The sequence below is a fragment of the Aphelocoma coerulescens genome, chromosome 5 (genome assembly GCF_041296385.1).
Source record: "Aphelocoma coerulescens isolate FSJ_1873_10779 chromosome 5, UR_Acoe_1.0, whole genome shotgun sequence".
In the NCBI taxonomy this organism is placed as follows: domain Eukaryota; kingdom Metazoa; phylum Chordata; class Aves; order Passeriformes; family Corvidae; genus Aphelocoma; species Aphelocoma coerulescens.
Window position 1 is genome coordinate 813034 of NC_091019.1, and position 21814 is coordinate 834847.

General features: G+C 39.4%; 1 long non-coding RNA gene across 3 annotated transcripts; it reads left to right on the forward strand.

The window, feature by feature from the left end:
- The first annotated feature begins 3874 nt into the window (after window positions 1–3874).
- LOC138110997 (uncharacterized) lies at window positions 3875–21733 on the forward strand. 3 transcript variants are annotated; one of them, XR_011151209.1, is made up of 6 exons: window positions 3875–4169; window positions 4578–4738; window positions 13194–13256; window positions 14903–15022; window positions 16486–16594; window positions 19403–21733. It is a non-coding gene; the product is annotated as an uncharacterized lncRNA (long non-coding RNA). The 3 variants fall into 3 exon arrangements; XR_011151211.1 differs by lacking the exons at window positions 3875–4169; window positions 4578–4738 and adding an exon at window positions 5970–6595; XR_011151210.1 differs by lacking the exons at window positions 3875–4169; window positions 4578–4738 and adding an exon at window positions 7760–8081.
- The last annotated feature ends 81 nt before the right edge of the window (window positions 21734–21814 follow it).

Below are 21814 nucleotides of genomic sequence, written 5' to 3' on the forward strand. Positions count from 1 at the left end.
AGGGACTTGATGTAGTTGTTCAGTGACCTGTAGCTCACTTTACCATAGGAGAATAGGTAGTCCAAATTTTTCTAATAGGAATTCTTTATTAGCATTGCTTCCAGAGGTCCTTTATTATTATCAGTGTACAACTATTTTGCAAAGTTGGTCTTAGTTTAGGAAATTGAGCTACCCTACTATAGTAGATTGTCTCCTTTTCAGTAATATCTGGATAGCTATGTTTGGAAAATTAATAAAAGGAGAGAAGTGTCTCAAATTGCCTGAAACGTGACATTCTTTATATTTAAGCCTCTGTATCTTAGAGAACGTCGTTCCTATATACCTGCCTGAAATAATGCCATTTTGCAAACAGAGATGTTGGATATGTTGCGTGTGCTCTCTCTTGAGCAAACCCATAGAGATGCTTGAAGGTTGATGTGAAAATGCCCTGAAATGCCTGAAATTCTACAGCAGAGTACTCCTGAATTTTTTAGGAATCTTTGGAAAAGTGTTCTTTTCACAGTCACTTTTATGACTGTAATACCCTCCTGGGGAACAATTCCGTCCTGAAAGATGAACAGAGAAGTCCCTAACTGCAAAACATGTGGTTTAGTACACAGCTCTTTTTTGGGCTTCTCATAACCAAGGTTTTAACACAAAACTGTGAACACAGAAAGTCATGTTTTCTCTATTCCCAGTTGTCTGTATCCTTTTGGAGAGGCCCTACTGTTCTATGAATATTACGTTTTTCACCAGGCCTAATAGTATTGTATATCAATGAGAGCCACTTCACATGCACAGCTTTGTCCATGGTGACATGCAGCTAAACAAAATGTAATTTACTTCTTGCACTACATTGTAGAGATTGGTAGTAGTCCGGAAGTATTTATTCTCTTTGCCTTCCTACCAATACATCTGGGGTCAACTGGTCAACTTTAAACTCAGCATACCTTAGGAATTGGATAAATTGCTGCAGTCATGCTAGAAATACTTTTCTTTATCCCAGAAATTTGCTTGAGTTTCTACAATGCCCATGTAAACCTTCACGTGTATTCTCCAACATGAGAAAGGACTTGCTCCTCCCTAAAGGCAAGTGATGCAACCTTTGTTCTTTCCTGTATATGAAAGTTATACAGCCTTTAGTTTCAGAGTCCTTCAAAGTTGTCTGTAACTGTTTTGAAAGTGGCTGAGATGTTCCCTTTCTGCTAATTTAGGCATGGCTTGTCACTAAAAAAAATCTGTACCTAGTCACAAAGGGCATTCTGATTCTGAACCAAGTGGTTCTACATTGCTGCATTGTGACAGCATGCTGGAGTTGAGGAATGGCAACATGGTCACCACACATGTGACTTGATGCTAACAAGTGTAAATATGTTTTATAAATGCAAATACATATGATCAGAACAGAATGAGATTTTTACTTTTGAAGTCTATTTGCTGTGGCTCTGCTGCTGGAGATTTTATAAGTAAGCAATGATCATGCTGTTTTGAGCCAAGTCCACCGAGATACTGTGTGAAATGAATAAAACCCAGTCACTATTCCAGCTTCTATCAGTCAGCAGTGAAATATTAACCCAGAAGGGGAGTTAGCTGGATACTTAGTTAATCACCGGGCTGGAAAAAAGTATTTAATTTTGAGGAAAACAGCAAATAGAGACCATAAACTGAGTGCTGAACGCGTACTCGTGAAAGACCATCCCTGTAACTTTGTTACTGTACCTTGTGAGAATGCTGGTTCTGTGTTAGCCAGGCTGCAGAGATGCAGTGATTCAAATCAACAGCTTGCTCTAAGCTTGAGAATCATTGGGAAATGTGCTTTTCACAGTAAATTTTTCCAGTGCAATATCCTTGGTGATAGTAAATATGTCTCGCTGTGAAGGGAAATTTCAATGCGTAAGAATAAAATGCGTTGTTTTATAGACTGAGAACAATTATTAATCTAGCTGAAATTTAATCAACCCTCTGTTAATATTTACTGGTAAAGTTTTATTAGATCATATTACAGTTATAATCTTATCAGTGGCCATGCTCAGAGTCTTATTTCCAAGCTGTTTTCAATAGTAGGTACCAAACGTGATTCTTCACCACTTTGCAGCTTGTGTTGTCATTTGCACCAGTAAGAAAGGAGTGTGCAGTGTTGTCATTTCAATCTGGAATATTCTACAGATGTTTTCCTTACGATGCAGTGAAATAAATGATTGTACAAGGCATCAGGCAGGGTTCATTCCCACTTGGGCATTTCAGTCATGAGGCAGCATTTTCCCTCACTGTTGTAGCTGTTCTAGGTGGGTTTTTTTTTACTGAGAAATTCTAGAACTGTTAAACAACAGATGACAAATGTCCATTTGGGATGGTCTCTTCAGAGATCATTCCTTTCAAATAAGGAAACTGGAAGTAGACAGCAGTCTCAGTCATCGTCCTTCATGTATGTGGAGAAGAATCAAATCCACATATTTTTGCAATTGACACTCTTGCAGAGGCCCATGCTTTGCATGGCTTTAAGTGCTGAAAGTGCTTTAGAGCATTTGCACAAGCATGTAATTTATCCTTAGATCAAATTCCTGTGACTGCAGATGAGAAGGAATTTTTCCTCATATTCTGTATGCTAGTTACTTGTGTTCTGCAGGTGAGGACTGAGGTTTTTATAGTACCATGTTAACCATAAGCTGCTTCCAAAGTGGTCTTGCTGGCAATTAATAAACATCTTTTAAAGTGTTACTGGTTTAGAAAACAAATCCTGACATCTTTGCCTTCACGAAAGGTACGTGGGAAAGGACAGTGCTGGTGTATAGTAATGTAATGCTCAGCATCAGATAAAATTTTTCAGTGTGAAGCAAGATTTTTTCCCAAAGTACTGCCAAATAAATCTCACCTAGGGGAATAGGAGCTGCAATGCATGACAATTTGTTTTCAGATTGTACCATAACAACATCCTGCACTGAGCCAGACAAAAGTACACAAACTTAAGTAGAAGTGACTGAGCCAAAAAATAATTGTCATAATTATATACCAGGTAGTCAGATTAATAATGATAAAATATTTTTCTCCCATGGTTCTGTTCATTAGCCAGGACTAGAACTTAATCTTTTCTTGCCTGTCACTTGGTTTGTGTAAGACCTTGGAGAAAAATGTTTGGGTGGGGTTTTTTTCCCTTTATTTAATTCAGGACTTTTTTCTCCAAAACACTGGCCCGAATTTTCATCATGATCAGGATATGCCAATAACTTGTGCGGTAAGTCTGGGTTTTCTAGCAGGAATGCTACATTGTCCATCCAGTGCCAGGAAGGTGGAAATACCCTTAATTTTATCTTCCCATTAAATACAGGATTTGCCTTTCTGTCTGAAGATTTCCAAATAGTTTAGCTTGGAGAGTTGGCTTGTGGAAGAACTGATTCACATGTTTATTTTCTTTTCCCCAAAGTAATGACTACCCAACAAGACTTAAATATTCTTGTGCTCTTTTCTATATGTTGTTTGTGTCCTCGTCCAGAATTACGTCCACAGAGTATTCATTAGGCAAAATGCTACAGAATTTTTATTTTACAGCTTTTTTAGCTTTTTTGCAACAGTATAGGTTCTTTCATTAGTTTCATAGAGCTTTTTTTTTTTTTTCTTAATTACCTACAGTCCTACATGCAGTTCTGGGGCACCCAGTTCAAGAAAGACATGGACCTTGGAAGGAAGAGCCCTGAAAATGATCAGAGGGCTGTAACACCTTCCGTATGAAGACAGGCTGAGAGGTTTGGGGTTGTTCAGCCTGGAGAAAAGAAAGCTCTGAGGAGACCTTATTGCAACTTTTCAATATATAAAAGGAGCTTGTGAAAAAGATGTAAAAAAGGAAAAAAGGACTTTTTAACCAAAGCCTTTAGGGACAGGACAAGGGGCAATAGTTTTGAACTAAAAGAGAGTGGATAGAAACTGGATAGAAGAAAGACATTTTTTATGATGAGAATGGTGAGAAACTGGTACAGGTTGCCCGGAGAAGTTGCAGATGCCCCATCCCTGGAAGCGTTCAAGGCTGTGTTAGGTGGGACTTTGAGCGAGCTGGTCCAGTGAAAGATGTTCCTCCTCATAGTGAGGGAGTTGAACTGGATGATCTTCAAATGTTCCTACCCACTGTTTCCTGCTCCTAATTATTCTTGGCTGGCATTGACCTTCTTCGCTGCTTTATATCTGGAGCACCAAATACGGTGAGGTATTGATCCTTGATCATGTGTATCCATGAGTATGGTGATATAAACAGAATTCGTTTTCTTGGGATGAAGGAAAGATATAGCACACATCTTGCAAAGATATGTCTTTCTTGGTTTCTAATTTCTGTTGAATTTCTCATTCCTTTATGCCTTACAGATAATTTGTTAAGAAAATTTTATGTAGAAAAATATTTTGTGCAAGTAAATATTGCCCAATTTGGAAGTAAGAAAAACCCCAGAGAACCCGAAGTTAACAGGAATTGTATTATAACTCTGGAAAGACATGCTCCAAGACTGCACTCATTTCCCTGGTACACTCCATGCTGGTTGCATGTATTTATAAAAGACACTGATGAGTCATATATAAACATTTTGATTATAAAGATTTTCTTCGTTTTCCCACAGACTTGCTGCTTTCAAACAGCTGCATCCCATTCCTGGGCTCAACAGAGGGGCTTGATTTTCGAACCTTGCTGCCGGATGAGGAGAGGGGCCGGCTACTAGTCGGGGCAAAGGACCACATCTTCCTGCTCAACTTGGTTGATGTAAACAAAAATGTAAAAAAGGTCAGTGCCTTTTCCACGGAGTTTATCTCCTAAGTTAAATTTTGTTAAATTCTTTTTGTTTGGTTGGTTTTGTGTTTTTCTTTCTTTCTTTCTTCTCTGGGTAACTGCAGATTCGTTGTGCAATGAAATTTACCAAGATTTGATCATCTCACCTGCCGTAGTTATACAGATTATCTTTAATCAATTGAGTTTCTTGTGCTGATTGATGTCCTTTGTGACTGATGACCTGCAAGAGATCAGCTGTGTGGAAGAGCCCTGCAGTGCATGAAAATAGCATCAAAATATCAGCAGACAGGAAAAATGCAGCTCAGAGTGTTCACTTCTCAATTCCTCTGGTCATGGTTACCCTCCTCATTTCAAAGCATTTGGAAGGAAATAACTGAAGACAGCTCTTTCATTGCTTCCTGGCATCCCTGGGATTACTTTACTCTAATACTGAACAGAGCAGAGGCAATTTGGATGGTTTAAATCATAGTAAAATATAAGTGGCAATTTTAACATTTTGGTTAATATCTAGAATGACTAGTTTTAGGAAAAGCTTCCACTGGGATCTCCTGTAGTCCCTTGCCTGTGCCCGGTGACAGTGTGTTAACTTGAGATAATAAGATGACAATTTAGCCTTCGATATTTCTAGCAGACATGGTGAACTGGAGCTTTTGTAAGCACAGTTGACTGCTATGAGTGGAAACCAGATGCTTGCAACAGGAACACATGAAAGCTGGTTTCCTGCTTGTCCCAGATAGGAAGAAAATCTGAATTCTCAGCTGTGTTTGGTATTTTCTTTAGGCACCAGAGGGTGGTTTTAAATTACTACGTACTGCTGCCAGCTCTGAAGAGGTAACTGACCCTGAATTAATGTGATTGCAGGCAGGAGCTGAACAGGTGGAAGAAGAGACTATTTTGCCCTCACGTTTGAGAGCAACGCTTGCTGTCATTGTATAGAAGAGATACAGTACCAGTCTGAATATCTTGTTCCTTATCTGGACTTCAGCAATGCTGCACATGGCAGTTTCTGTAAAACTCAGATTCTGGGTATTTCAGGAAATTTCTTCCTGGCATGCTTTATCAAGCACTTACCTTGCTTCTGTCATCTCAGTAATTGATTCAAAATCCACTACCCCTCCCAGGATATTGCATTAATAACAGCACTACTCACAACTGCAAATTTTCAGACCACAAATTGATTTTTGGTGTAGGTTTTCTGTAGAAGACAGATTTTGTTTGTGTGAAAAGCAGACTTCTGTTTCTGTGGGCTTCTGCTTGCCTCCTGAGAGATGCTGAGTGCTGTCACCTCCCATTATGTTCAGTGGGGCTTTCTGAGCCCAGACCTTTCTGGAGGTGGCAGCACTCTGTGTGAGCCACCCCTCAGTCCAAGCTGGTGACATTTTCCCTTTGGCCAAACCAGCGCTGTTCATTACGGACCTTGTGCTTTCCAAGAAGAGCAGAACACAGATGGAGCCAGGAGCACTAATGTGCAGTCAGACAGTGCCATTTGGTATAGATGTGGTAGAGAAAAGACTCACTTTGTATTGGAAAGAAAATTTGGATTTCCTAAGATGAATAGAGAATGCATGCTTACGTATCTGTGGTAACCAGAAAGGAGGGAATAAAATTCCTAACCACTTGCGTATCTGGACTAAATATGTGTGCAGGTTCAAATACTTCTTTTAGTAGTAAAATAATAGTTTAACTATTCAGATAATATTTAACTTTTCACAAAAAAGCACTGAGGCAAAATATATTTAAATGGGTAGAACTGACTGAGAAGCCTTGCAGAACGTCCTGGTGTGCTGATTTCCCAGGTCTCCATGGGCATTCAACAACTTTATAAATGTATCTTCTTGCTTAAATGCCCAGGTAACACAAGGCAATGTCACATGAGTGTTTCTCTTTAATTCCACTGTGCTTGGCTGGTTGAATCTTGCAGTGGAGGGAAGGGATGAGATGAAGGAAGTTGCGTGAGGAGCTGTGTATAAAATCTCAGCCCCTGAGGAGGAAGCTAAAGGATACTCTACAGTAGCAGTGAAGTGTCAGAAAGTAGCACTTGCCGGTGCTGTGTTTAGACTGAGCGTGGTCTGGGTTGGCACTGGGCCAGGCGGCTCACTTCCAGGCCTTCCCAGTGTGGGGAAACCACACATGTTGGGACTACAAGGGTCTGAAGTGTGTCCTTTGTACTCCTCTGGAGTACGAGTCATCTGGAAAAAATGATCTGCTTACATACAGCTACTAAAACGAGTAGAAATTGATTAGAATATTAAGTTTCTGCCGATAAATGATGTGTTCATTTGTGGACTTTGTGGAAGGAGTGTTAAAAGCACGCTGATGGGGCGAGAGAGGCATAACAGCTTTGAGACTGCAGTGCAAGATTGTGCATAGTTTGGGGTTTCCGTTCTTTAAAACAAAGCTGAACATGAACTTCTTACTTTGATAAAGCTCTCAATTTCAGATATTTGTTTTGTTAGGAGCTACTGATACCTCCAAAAGCTAAGTCAGGATCCCCAACAATTTATTCTCATGTGTAGATATAATTACTTGGCAAGATTATATTTTAGAGTCTAATGCTCTCTATTAAGACATTTCTGGCAAAGAAGGATCCAAAGCATTGTATCCTGCTCCCTTCTCTAATGTATACATATATATAATTTAATAACTTCCTTTTTAAAACCTATTAATTTACCTAAATTAGTTAATTTGACTTCCATATATTAAGTTATAGCTTTATTTCCTGGTGTATTTTTCCTGATGAAATAAATCAGTAGTTCTGCTGGAGTCAGAATTTCTTAAATCATTGTAGTTTTTATGAAATGTATTGTGTAATAGGTTGAAAATTTCCTTAGCTGGCAGCTTGAAAAAAAATCTGTCTGGTTTCCAGTGCTTGTAAACCTCATTATAAAACAACAGCAAGTACCACAGTGTAATGAGCAAGTCCTCCAGAATGACAGATGAATGCAGAAAGCGAAAGTGATTATAGTCAATAAATATATAAAATATAGCAATGGATAATCTTCTTTCTGTAACAGGGATGTATTTTCTCTGAAGTTTTCCTGTACAGAAGCCATTAGCTCCTGTTGCAGGAATGGCATTATGAAGTGTCCCTGACAAATTCTGCAAGCTATTTGCAAACTGGAAAAATTGTGATTTCTTCCTGTGAGTAAAATAAAGATGGTCAGCAAAGGAAAGTAGTTCTACTGAAGGCCTCTGTGCCATTACCACCAGAAGTGCAGTGTAAAACGGAGAGATGTTTAATAGCATGAGAGGCTGGAAAGCTGGCAAAGAAATTCTATAGGAGCACCAACCTCTGGGATCCTGCTGGAAACATGACGTCAGTACATCGAAGTTTCTTGTGAGTTTGCAAAAGCCTTTTCTATTTTACTCCTTGCGCTAAATAAATACGAAATACAAAATGTTGTCAGCTGGGTAAACAGTGGGTAAATAGCTGCAAAGCAATGGTGCCCCTTTCTGTGGCTGTGCTAACAGTGCCCGCGGGGTTACACGTCAGCGCGATCATCACGGTGTGATCTGCAGCGCGACCCGCCCAGCTCCGCAGGAATAGGAATGCTGTCAAGGCCTGACAAGCTTTTGAAAAGCTGCCAACCTGCAGGAGCTGTCGGTGCTAGAAGACACAGCCCCATGTGGGCCAAATAGATAAACATGTCAGATCCCCAGCAGCAGCTTTGGAACAAGTTGTTTTCATCTGTCCCAGCGTGCACTGGCTCAGGGTCCCAAATCATCATCTGTTGTAAGCGGCCCTTTGGGATACTTCATGCAACTTCTTTAGGAATGTTGTTGCTGTGGAACAGATCCTTGTTACGCCGATGTTTCAGATTTGATTTTTGTTCAAATCTACAATCTATTATTTATATTTATTTATTAGCAGTTTATACCCATTTCCTCTGGCTGTTGATAATTCTGGTCTTCAGAGCCCTTTGATTATTCCTGCATAATTTAACTTCTTTTGTTTTAGTGATGCTTCCCAACCTTGTGTCATCTGCAGGGGTTGTTGGAGAGTTCTGGGTTTTTACCAAAGCTACTGAAGGGTGCATGAAATAGGATGAGCTCTGACACTGTTTCTTGGGGAACTGCACGAGTAACTTTGTACCTCAAGTTCTTTACTTATCAGACCATTTTTTTTTCTTGTACTAATGCCTGTTTTTGGCAGCTGAGCTAATCAGTTTCCGTGTGACAATGTAGTGAATACTTAAATGGAGCCCTGATGAAGAGCAGCTCTACCACCTTAATGTAATTCAGCTAGGTTATTTAAGAAAAGTACAATATTAGAGTGGGATAGTGGCTGTTTACCAAGTTCTGTTGTCTTCTCTGCCACACTCCGTTTTCATTGGAAACTTGTATTATTTCTTCCCTAACTAAAAACTTGTTCTGAAACCTTAAAAACAGATGAAAAAAGACCCAGTGGGCTTCTAAATTGTTTAGATAGCTTGTGATCTTCCTCTTTTGTATTGTGACAATAGATAGCATTTTCCACTCATTTTGTAAAGTTCTGCACCATCCTAGATTTAGTAGCCTAATTAGAAGTGATTCTTGAAAAAGCTGTACTTTCACACATTTTTTTGTAATCAGATTTCACTGTTTTATCTTTGAGCACCCCTTCTCCTGAAGATTTATAATCTTAAGTGTTAGGCTAGGAACAAAATCTGATAGAGAAAGATGCATACATGAAAATGAGTAAAATACCAGTATTATTAATTCATGACAGATGGCAGCTGAAATTTGGCTCTTAGTGGTGGATCCAGATATTATTTTTATATATACATACATACATACATATATATATATATATATATATATATATATATATATATATATATAGCATTCACATACCAATTTATTTATATATAAATAATGTATTAAAAAAAATTACTTCCTTTTTCATTCCTTTCTTATAGTAAAATGCATATTTGGAGGAAGGGAAAATGTTACTTTTAGAAATTCACTGCTCCTGATCTGGAAAAGACCTCTGTGGTTTTAAATGTTTTGTTTTAATCAGAAATCAATTTCCAGCTACCCTTTAAAGTGATACCTTATCTGTCCTACACTTATGTACTGCTTAATTTTGTACTCCTGGGAGGTCTTCTTTCTCTCTGATAGAAAAGAGTTTATTAACTTCCATTTATTAGGAGAATTTAATTTCTTTCCCATTCCTAAATTTAAGAAAATATTTGAAGAATGATTTAAAAGTAATGGTGAGGTTGTTTTTTTTCTTTTAATTGGGCAATAGAAGAGAAAATCTAGAAATCATGACAGTAGTTGACCTTTGGAATTTTGATATGGTTATTTTAAAAGGAAAATAAACCGAAGATTAAGAAAAGAAAAGAATCCTGTTTAAGTATACAGTTCACATATTCCAACTAGTTGCATTCTTGCCTTAAATTCAGTAACTCCACTTAGCTATTCTAAGATTTCTCCAGACATTTCAGATACATACAACTATAAAGTATATTAAATATATAATTTGTACTGATTGTAACACAACATTATTGTAACTTTACAAGTCAATGTTGTTGTCACCTTTAATATATAAGGCCTGGCTATCTGGGGGTTTTTTTCCATTCCTTGAGGTTTTTACTTATTGAGAAATTTGGGAATAAAAGAGAATTTGTTAATAAGATGTTACCATTGTGAATAAAGCATATAAATAGAAAAAAAAAAAAAAAAAGAACTTCAAAGCTTCAAACCATTTACAAGCTAAATGATTTTAAATCTGAAAGAAACTACAGGAGCCTCCAGTCTTACTTTTTTGGCATATTGCGAAACTAAGTAACACATTGGAATAAAATATAATGGTACAATTTAATTTCACCCCCTACAGAAAAGTCAGTACACATGTATAATGTTGCTTGTGCCAGTGTTTGAGGGAACCAGGCTTGTGGCACTGTTACACAGCATGTCCTGTAATAAAAAATGAAGTTCATGCTTTTTTGCTCAGCACATCAGCTCATTATTTTATGCAATTTTTATGATGCAACTCATCAAATGATGCAATTTTCTTGATCTATTACGATTTAGAACTGACAGTTTCTGGGAATCTCTCATTTCTCATATGGTAAGCTAATAAATATCACTTTTACTCCCCCATATATAATTGCAAATTGATTTTCAAGTTAGATCACTTAGCTTCACTTTTCATTGTCTAATGTGGCCTTATATAATGCTAAATACTGAGGCTGTTGAGTAACTAGAGAGTAAAACAATTGATTTTTTAAATAATAATTGTCTGTGGTCAATTATCATAGAAGGGGGGATGTGTGTATTTCAGCCTTGTAGGACAAACACTGATTCCCATGAACGAATCTGTAGAAGATTTGAGGGTAACTCAAGTCCATTAACACTTCTGAAGCCTTGAAGCAGATGTCTCTGTTTTTAACTCCTCCAGTTCTTCTGTGTAGTTGGCAAGGACAGGTGGGCATTTTCAAAAGCCTACAAAGGGACATCTTGTCTACCTCATTGGATAACTAAACTTTGGCCAAAAATCTCCCAAACCCCTTGAAGACCTCGAGGCTTTCCTGTAAGTGATTCAGGGATCTTGGGCATAAAGTTTATGTACAAGAAAACTGAGGATCAGATCTCAGACAAATCTCCGTGGCCAAATGTATTTGGAGATCCATGATCTTACGTTCCTCTATCTGTTCCTTTTCATCAGCTTTTCTTCACGGGTCGCTTTTCATCAGCTTTTCTTCTTAAACTTCTCTGTGTTGCAGTGGAGACCAGACTGGACCTACCTTCAGCCCTTCATGATGTTTCCAGTACTTTCCTCTGTGCTTCCTGGCACTGTGCTCTGTGCCATCCACACATCCCTGGGATGGCTGATTGCATTTCCATACCTGGGTGCTTTGACCAGATCTTTCCGAGAAAATGCTCTGGGAAAGCAAATTTGTGCTCCAGTGCTGCAATGCTGTTACACTGTCTTATCTCTGACTCCATGTAAATATTGTTGCAGAGGGTTAAGGTTTAAGTAACTTAAACTACATTGTCTCTGCTAAGAGGTTTTTTTATCAGGAAGGTAACGGAGTTCACTTGAGAGGAAATTAATTTCCTTGCAGAAATCCAATACATCCATTTTCACTGGGAAGGAAAGAGAAAGAAGTAAAATCCAGACTGTTTCCAGATTGAGAGAAACAGTGACTGTAGGTTTTGGAAAGTGATAAAGGTACTTGAGGGAGGCCACTTGCTTTTTGCTTTCCTTACCTGTGTGGGACTGAGCCTGGGTATGTCAAGCCACTTCCAGTAAGGTGCCAACAGCTGGGTGAAGGGGAATATGACAGCAGTCAACTCCTCTTGCATGCCACTGAGTTGTGCGTCCTTCCTTGATGTTGTTTTTATTTCTAGTGCATATTATAATAATTCTTCATTCCTATACATTTGCTATTTAAGATTTTGTAAAGCATGACTGGAGACTACTATAAAGCATTTGTGACTACTAATGACCTGCTGACTGGTGCCTGGGACTTCAGGCAATTTACTAATCAATATTTGCTTAAAAAGTAGTGTGATTTGTGGTGTTTTTATTACTAGTCATGAGAAATAACAATTGCTTTTTCTTGTCAAAATTAGAAGTACAAAATATCCATATTTAACACAGTGATTCGAGAAGAATCTGTATTTAGCTTCTATTTTAAATTTAATAGAATCAGATGTACTCAATCATATCCAGTTTTGACTGCTTAATTGAAATCAGTGAGGCAGAACCTGCACTGTTGTTCACTGACATTTCTTCACCATCACAATTTGGATTACAGTAACTGATAGTATGTTGTCATCTGGATTTATCTACATCAAAACCTATTTTGTAGAATTCTGCAGGGCAGATTAAAAAAGAAAGAGAAACAGTATCAATATATACTGGCAATTATCTAAGGTCCACAGTTCTTCTCTAAACTTCTGTGTCATTTTCTCAGTAAACTCAGTTAATGTTGATGTTTTTAAACCATGCACTGTTGATTCCTGCCAAATGTACTTTTTGTTCTACAAATTTCCCTTCAGCTGTCCTTAGTTTTTTGAACCTAATTATTTTCATTTGAAAATTGGCAGAAAGAGCTAAGTGGTTTTTTTATAACAGTTCTGCCAAGTCCACTGGACCAAATTCTTACAAATGTAATTTGCCTGGCTTTGCAATCAGTTTAGTTTCCAGATGATTTGGCTCATCATAACTTTGAGAGAAACACATAATGGTGACAAGGTGCCCCGGCCAGATTAACTGAATGCTTTTTAAAAGTACATGTAGCCAATGAAGAAATAAACAAGAATCAGGGGGGTTGATTTAAAGCCTCTTAACTTTTTGTAATGGGATCTTGTACTTGAAGTCATGTTCATTTCAATTTACATGCAAGGTCCTTCAACATGCATAAATCTGTTTTAACTGTTTATTCCTGGAATAATCTACAGTCACAGGACAGTGTATAATCTTCATCATCTTTGTCTTGTTTTAACTCTATTACAGATTTACTGGCCTGCAGCAAAAGAAAAGGTAGAATTATGCAAATTAGCTGGGAAAGATGCCCATGTAAGTATGATGTATGTTTTTTATTATGGCTGAGGATTATACATATCTATGTATTTTTTATTAAATGCAAAAAATGCTTTAGTAAGCTCTTGTTACACTTCTTCTGAACTAATGTCCTAAGTGTTTTTTCTTAATTGAAAAACAAAGTTACATTTCTGTTGGTTTCTAAATATTAATACTTGAAAAAATTCAATCTTGCAGGCATCAATCATGATATGTTGTTCTTTTGTGTAATAAATGCAGCTGAGAGATGAATGGCGTTTCCTCAAAAATGTATACCAGGCAGTATTTCCCTGGAATCCTCTTTTCTCACATTAAAATGCTTCTTTTTTTCTTGGGTGTATCCTGAATGTAACTTCATTATAATTCATTAAAGAAACAGTAGTAGAGCAGTGTACAAATCAACTTAATTTGCAGACAGCTGCAGTTGGGGTTTAAAAAAAAATCTCAGACTCAATGGCTTTTGCCAGAAACCACAAATCTTCTTTAGGAAGTATATTTAAGGTACATACGTGTACACAATACAACTTTTATATGTTTTGTGCAGCACAGATTACGTCATGTGTCTAGAGCCCACTCTAAATGTAAACATTTCCTGGCTGTAAAATAAAATTTCTTCCTTTTCTCTCCAAAAAAAATCTCCAGCATGTCGGTTACCAAGGTATCTTCCAGCTCAAAATGCTCTCAGCTCTCTGCCTGAAGAGTTTAGCTTTTTATTCTAACTTGTTACTACCCTTACCTTTACAGCAGTCAGAACCTAAACAATGCTGAGCATTGGAAATATTCTGATAGTGGTGCATGTGGAAGATTTGTGCTGGTCTATTTCTACACTAAGAGAAAAAGGAGAAGGTCCTGAGAGGGAAATAGTTGTTTCGGACTCTCACTTAGATGCAGGGTGATGGCTTGGACATATGAACAAATCCTGTGTGTTCCCTCTGAAGTATCTGTTATGTGTTTTTGTGTTCATTTCGTTCTGGGCAAGGCTAAATCAAGGCTTTTCCCCCAGCCCCATGTATCATCCTTGCAAGCATGCCTGTGCTACTTACCAACAACAACAACATGGAGCAAGCCCAGCTAGAGCCAGGATGTCCCACTGGACTCAGAAATGACCAAATAAAAGTCACCAGTAAGATGTGGTTGGTGCAGAGACAAAGCATGCCCTTGGAAGTGTGTTGAAGCCTTTCAGCCCACCGCAGTCGCTTTAATCATGTGATCTTTGGTATTAAAGCATGTGCAGTACCCTGAGCTGGGAGCAAAGGCAGGAAGACTGGTAGCCAGACAAACCCAGTGGCTCTGCGACCTCTGCCCAATTGTTGACGGGTGGTGTTTGCTACAACACTGGCTGAACAGATTCCCTCCAAACCGTGGTGTGAGCAGACAGTTTCTCGTGGCTGTAAGCATACAGCAGAATTAGGTTTGCAAGTCTGATTGATGAACTGCCTGGTAGATAGCCACTGTCAAGTTATAGTCCTAACAGGTTTGAACTACTTGTAAACAGTTTCTGCTACAGTAGTTCTGAGTTTAAATACACCAATGCTATGGCTGTAACTTATATAAGCTTATATGGCTGTAACTTATATTCTATGTATAATGTGAAAGAGAAGAATAAACATGAAAAGTAACCTTTATCTTTCTTTTCCCAACAGACAGAGTGTGCCAATTTTATCCGAGTTCTTCAGCCGTACAACTGGACCCATGTTTATGTCTGTGGCACAGGAGCGTTTCACCCTCTCTGTGGATACATTGAGCTTGGAACTCACAAAGAGGTAATTTAACTTTCTCACTAGTCTGACATGTCAAGGAATAGCCCTCATCTTGTGTAGCATTCATCATAGATTGGAAAATACTATGTGAGTGTGTAAAAAATGACCTGACAGCAGCTTGCATAAATAACAGGGTAAGTGGTGGATTCTGTGGGTCAGACGGGAACTCTTGTTCTCACATTTGCTATGTGCATATCGCTTTTGAACAAAGCACTTTTCCTCAGGCTTAATACACAAAGTTCTTCAGAATGACACTTCCATGTGATTAACTAAGTGAAGAGAACATCTGACCCAGATGTCTTCCTTTCTAGTAAGTCATTTCTGCACATACTTTCCTTGCGCACACACACTCAGAGTTCAAGATGAAACTTGTGGTTCTGTCTTTAATGTACATATACCGCAGAGGGTTTCCTGTGCCTTGTGCGTGAGAGTAATAAACACTTTGAAAAGGTTCTCTAAGCCTGAGTCCAGAGACAGCATCTCAGGACTTTGCAGTGTGTTGCAGTCTGGTCACCAAGCAGGTCTTGGATGTCCTCCATCACTAGTGGCATATTCCTGAGCTGAAGTTAGCAGCTGACTGGTCTTCATTTACTGGTGACAAAGAAATCACTATCCTAAGTGGTAAATGTTTGAGACCTAACCCCCACAACAGAAGAATTTTAGTGTTGTGTCAAGCAGCCACTTAGTACACAAGTCTCTTTTTAACTCCTATATGTATCACACCTTGGCTGTATTTATCCCACTGATACTGTTCTCAGACAATGTTGAGATGTGTGTGACCTGTCCCTCTGCTTGCCTGTGGTGCAGGCTTCCTATGCTGCTATAGAAATAGCTTTCTCTTTTCTTCAGGGCTTGGTGAAATTCTATAGGAATATAGGAAATGAGGTTTAAAGTTAATAAATGCAATAACCTGAAACAGAATAATAGAATTATAGAATGGTTTGGGTTGAAAGGGCCCTTAAAAATTATCTCGTTTCAACCTCCCTACCATGGACAGGGATGCCTTCCACTAGACCAGGTTACTCAAAGCCCCATCTAGCCTGGCCTTGAACACTTCCAGGGATGGGGCATCCACAGCTTCTTTGGGCAATCTGTGCCGGGGCCTCACCACCTTCAAAGGAAACAATTTTCTTCCTGCTATCTTATCTAAACCTGCCATATTTCATTAAAAGCCAGTCCCCCTTGTTCTATCACTGACACATGGAATCGAGGGAAGGTCCTCATGGAAAAAAAAGTGATTAAGCTTGCCCAGACTGAGACCCATAATTATGTACCCCCCAATCTGTGTGTTGGATGACCAACCCAGAGGGGCTGCCTATGCAACAGAAAACTGAAGCTATGAGAGATCTACTTGGTGGTGTTCTTTCCCTAATAAACCATTAATGCTCCTGGTATTGTCTGGTATATCCTGTATAATTTGGCTTACAATGAAATAATTTGTTGGCTTCTTTGCTTTGCTACTTTAGATATTCCGGTTGAAGCAACTGAAATTTTAGATCCCTTGTATCATGCTGGTTTCTTAGCTGAATGATCAAATACACAGCTGAATGGAACAGAACAGCTCTCAGCAAGAGTGTAAGTAAGGCTCTGGTTTACCTCTGGCTCATTAGCAAGATTCCTTATTCACTCTACCATTGCCCTACTTCATTTCAACTACTTCATTTGTGAAGGTTGTTTTCACCAGACCTTATGAAATTATGGATTTGGTCTGACTGTTCAGTCCGGCAGCCAGTCTAGACAAGGGGTCTGTCTCAGTTAGACAGGACCAATTACCTTAGAAAGGAAATGGAAGAAGAATCCTGGCATCGTGTTTCCTAATCCCCTCACTGTCTCCCAGTCCTGCCTCTCCCACATTCCTCCTGCTTGCTCAGCTGCAGTGGTAGGTTGGGCAGTGTTCAGCACTGCTCCTGCCTCTTCTGACAGAGGAGCTCTTCTACAGCCTCCTACTGAGTTATCAGCCTTGAATGGCATCAGGCATATTTTCCCTTTCCTTCTTGGAGCCCCAAACACCCTTCAGCCACCATCCTTCCACCACCTCTCCATATAAATGTGACAAGGCTGGAGGGTGCTGAGGATAGGCCCAGTGATGTGAATTTGACAGGCAGTTGAAAATGTCTCCTTGTAGGAACTGAAGCCAGGAGTCCTACAGGATAAGTCAAAGCACTTTTAGTGCAGATCCATTCTCTTAGTATTTTTTCATTCTTCCGTCCCTCCCCTTTTTAATTTGTTTTTTTTTTTTTCAATTTAAATCTCTGGGTTATAAGAACAGATAATGAATGTCTGGTAATTAGCAACCTCTCCAGGAAGCTGTGGGATGCTTGGGAGAGCCAGGCCCTGAGATAGCCTCACGGAGGCTGTGAAACCAGGCAGTGCTCTGCTGACCTTTGAAAGCTGCTCGTGGATCTGCACAGTGCTCTCCTGGCCAATGCCAGAGCTGTGAAAACAGAGAGGAAAACAGTGTGGATCAGGTGACTCAAAACCACAGCAGACACTGCTTTTGAAGCAGCACAAATCCCCAACAGAATCACACAATTAAAGGGGATTAAAGTCCTTGTCTTGTTATTGCTCGAGTCGCTGCCAAAACTTCTCTTGGCTGGTGAAGAAGAGGCTTGGCCCGGTTGGTGCTGTTAGCCACAGCTCTCCAAGGGATGCTCTTTTCTTTGAAAGCTTTGCCCGAAGTGAAAGCAGGAGGTTAATTCTGTGTGAATGCTTGGTAGTGTCCATTAGTTTGTCGGGGTGAAGCCTGAAATACTTGATGTTGATCTGTAACTCCCTTGGTCCCCTGAGTATTGCTGGGCTTGCAGACAGCCTCTTCGCATGTGATAAGGCAAGGGTTCCCTGAGCAGCTCAGGGTTGCACATCCTAGAACTAAGGACAATTGGACACCAGCGTAGCATTGTAAGAAAAAAAAAAAAAAAATCAGTTTAGTTCTGTCCTTGCTCTGCTCACTGTAGGAGCCTGAGAATTTGGTTTGCTGGATATTCCACAGGTTTGGGAAGGTAACGAGTTTTTTGCTGGTTGAATTCTGCTTTGTATGAGCTAGGACGGCTGGAGGAAATTGAATTTATGTTCACGGATTGGAATTGATTTTTCTTTTCTCTTAAGGAGCTTAATTATTCAATATCCTGGGCTTTTGTCTTCTGAGCCTAGAGAGTTTAGGAGGCACCTCAATAACATAGAAAGGTTTGGTCATTTATAATCTGATGTCCATTAAGGATGAATTGAATTAATGTGTTGTGAAGTCTAATCCTATGTGGCCATCTTTGGACATACTTGCTTGTCATTTGTACTCTCCAGGCGTCTTGCAAGTCAGAGGTATGGAAACAAATAATTAAAATCACTTCACCTATTTTTAATCGTTTAAACCATGGAGGTGTTTTGATTTTTTTTTTAAACTAGCTTCTAAAGTTTTTTCTCTACAATAGACATTAAATCCACATTGAATGGGTTTTTGAGTACTAGAGGGATTTTAAGTATCACAGTAGATAGGAAAGCATGGTGAATGAAAATATGTTAAAAGCCATTCTCTAGGCAATCTCCCTTCTCTTAATGGCAGGACAATTCTGAAGATCAAGTCTCTATACCTGCAGAGAGTTCACTTTACTCCTCTGAGCTATCAATTTGCCTTCAGCAGGACTCACAGTGGATTTCAGCTTAAGTGTGCTTTCAGGAAACCACTGAAAGGGGCAAGTAAAAGAGCCCTTGTTGGCAATTCTGAACTATAAGAAAGCTTCAAATGGATGCTTACAGGAATCGACTTGTTGATTACCCACTGAAAACATAGGGAATAATTTTTAAATAATTTATTTTCTTTATCTTCCTCTATGCCCTTGTTCTGTGGCCCAGGAATTAATCACACGGTATTTGGAAACGACAAGGAAAAATCTATTCTGATATCTGTTGTATCGTTAGCCTTGTTAAAAATAATAAGAGAGAGCATATGCTCTTTCATTTTAAAAGAGTCTGAACTGTGTCTGCTGTGAACATTATTCAGCAGTCCCTGGAGAAATTTCTGAGTCAGCCAGAATCCCTTCAGGGTCTCCTGTTGCAACACAGTCTATCAGCACTTTCCCAAATAGAAGCCAATGCCTTTTAAGTACAATCCAGCTTTTCACTGGAGTAGAAATGAACAATGCATCTCCTTTTTTTTGAAAATAATTGTATTTTTTTAAGATTTGTGTTTCCCTATAGAGTGACCAGGATACAGTAAAACACTGAATGAAAATATACAGATGTAAAACAGACACAGACTGTAAACATCAATGCTGCGATGACAGCTGCACGATCTAACACATCTTTACTTTGTACATTAGCAGAACAGGCTGTCTAAGTGAGTTTTTCTCTGTAGCCACACCAGGATAATGAATTTGTGTTTATTCTCAGGAAATGGTATTCCGTTTGGATACCCAGAACCTGGAGTCTGGCAGGTTGAAATGCCGTTCGATCCCCAGCAGCCGTTTGCTTCAGTGCTGGCAGGTAAGGAGCCACCAGAGCCGGGTGCTTCCCTCGGACCTGCGATGGCTCAGGATGCGAGCCCGGGGGCTCAGCAGATGTCACCGCTGGAGCTCCTCTGGCGCTGGTCGTGTTTCCAGTGCTGGTCTGTGCTCTCAGAGCTGGGGAAGCCTTCAGGCTGCAGACAGCACAGAGCTGGAAGGGCAGCCGTGCAAACAGAAGCATTAGAATGCCTGTAAAGCCTCTGTCAGCTGGGCAGGAAGGCAGTTTCATCCTCACCCAGTCATTGCTCCTTTAAGAGGACAACAAAAAAACCTGCAGGGACAGGGAGTGATTGAAGCCCTTTTGGGCCTCTTTCTGCAATTATCAATATGTTCTGCCCTTTGAAGTCTGCTGACATGCACTATTTCCATAACTACGTTTCTGAGGTTTCTATTTACTCGAGTAGCCACTTCTGAAGCTGGGAGCCGAGGAACAGGACAGTGCGCTCTGCCTGCTGCGTGCATCGCAGCACTGTGTGGTCTGACATTTGGGGCCGAGGAATGTCAGCTTGAGTGATTTAAAACCACTCTAAGAGCTACTTTTGTCATGGTTTGGTTCATAGCTTTGGACAATTCTCATTTAACTTGTCTGTCAAGCATATGAATACAAGATGAGAGTGAAGCACCATGACGTTTTCATTTACAGCCAGAGAGCAGTGATGACAATGCTTTGAAGTATCGGTCACTCTGTGTTATAAAAAGAATATGACTAATGTTCAGTCTTTATTCTCAGATAATAAGATAGATGATTTGTGATTCTGACCCTACAGATGGGGCAGGACTTCCTTTATTAAAAACAATAGATTAAAGCCTGTGCTTATTCTTCTCAGAGACCCCTAGTACTCTTTAATGACTGTGAAGTCTATTTTTAAAATGGGAATCCAGAAACTTTAACTTTTTTTTTTTTTTAATGCAAGCAGTAGAACTCTGTGATTTATTGCAGCATTTCCTAATTTCAGTAGCATTCTAGTGCTTTGACTGTTCTATTAAATCTTGTGAAATGAAGAAGCTGCTCTCCTTTAGCTACCTAAGACATGAACTTTGCTACGTAACAATTTTTTGCTCTAGATAAAATTAAGGGTCAGGGTATTCTAGTATCCCTTTTTTGATTGTGCCTGGTGTCAAGTGCTTCACAATAATGTACAAGGAGCACTGTAAAGAGTTACAGGCCTGACCAGAGAATGTGTTTCTGCTCTATCTTTGGATGCTAACCTTATTCCCAAATGAACGAGGAGAAGCAGTACAGTTCATGCATAAGATGCTGCCCTGGAGCTCAGGTGAGATCATTTCCCATCTCTGCCACTGATGAGCAGAGTAACCTTGGTGTGTCACTTCTCTCTGTCTACCGCCAAATGGCAGTAAAGATTACTTGTATCCTTCAGAGAACACTTTTTATTCAGTTATACATTTATGAGCTAAGTAATATCTAACTGTATTTTCACTCATATATGTAAGTTAATGCAGCTGAGTAATTTTCATTCTTTGTAGAAATAGGTCATCTGAGTACTACATGACATATCACTTCAAGTAAATCCCACAGATAAATTGGAAAAACTAGTCCTTTTGACTGAAGAATCACCTGCTGATCATCCATCCTCTATTACAAATTACCACTCACCAAAACTGTTCAGGACGTAGCAGGAACTTGGAATGAGAGATACCAAACACTGAGAGAAGTGCTGAAAGTGCCTTGTCAGCAGAGCCTAAGCAAGGATGGAGAATTTCTGTTGGCCCTTCAGATGCATCGATCACCGAGTGCCTGTCAGTTGGCAAACACCAATTACCCTGCCCATTCCTCATTATGACAAATACCTTTCAGAACGCACTGTTGCCCAATAATCTGTCTTGTTGTACAGTGATAGTTTGTAATTAAACTTCTTGTTCCCTGGAGGGCCCTAGTTTGGGCTTCCTAAGAGAGAAAGTGCCATGTGATAGATGTATCGCTTTTTTTCACTTCAGACGAATGGAACAAATGTCCAGATTTGCCCGAATGACTGCCAAAATGCAATCTTTAAAAATTCAAAACAAAACAAAAAAACTAGCAGTTTGTTTATTTGAAGGAATTCTGCCAGTATTTGGAAGCAACATAGATGCAAGAACAAATGGTTATTTAATTATTTTAAAGCACTAGTATTGTATTTATTGGCCTATTGTTTGTCCTAAATTCAGCTGTTTCCATGATGTTTAGTCTTCTTAATACAAAACGTAAATTCACAGTTAATATCCTGAGGATTTTTAAAACCCTGGGCTAGGGACGGGCACAGGGACAACGTAAGGGGGGGCTGGGCTACCGCTGGGCCCG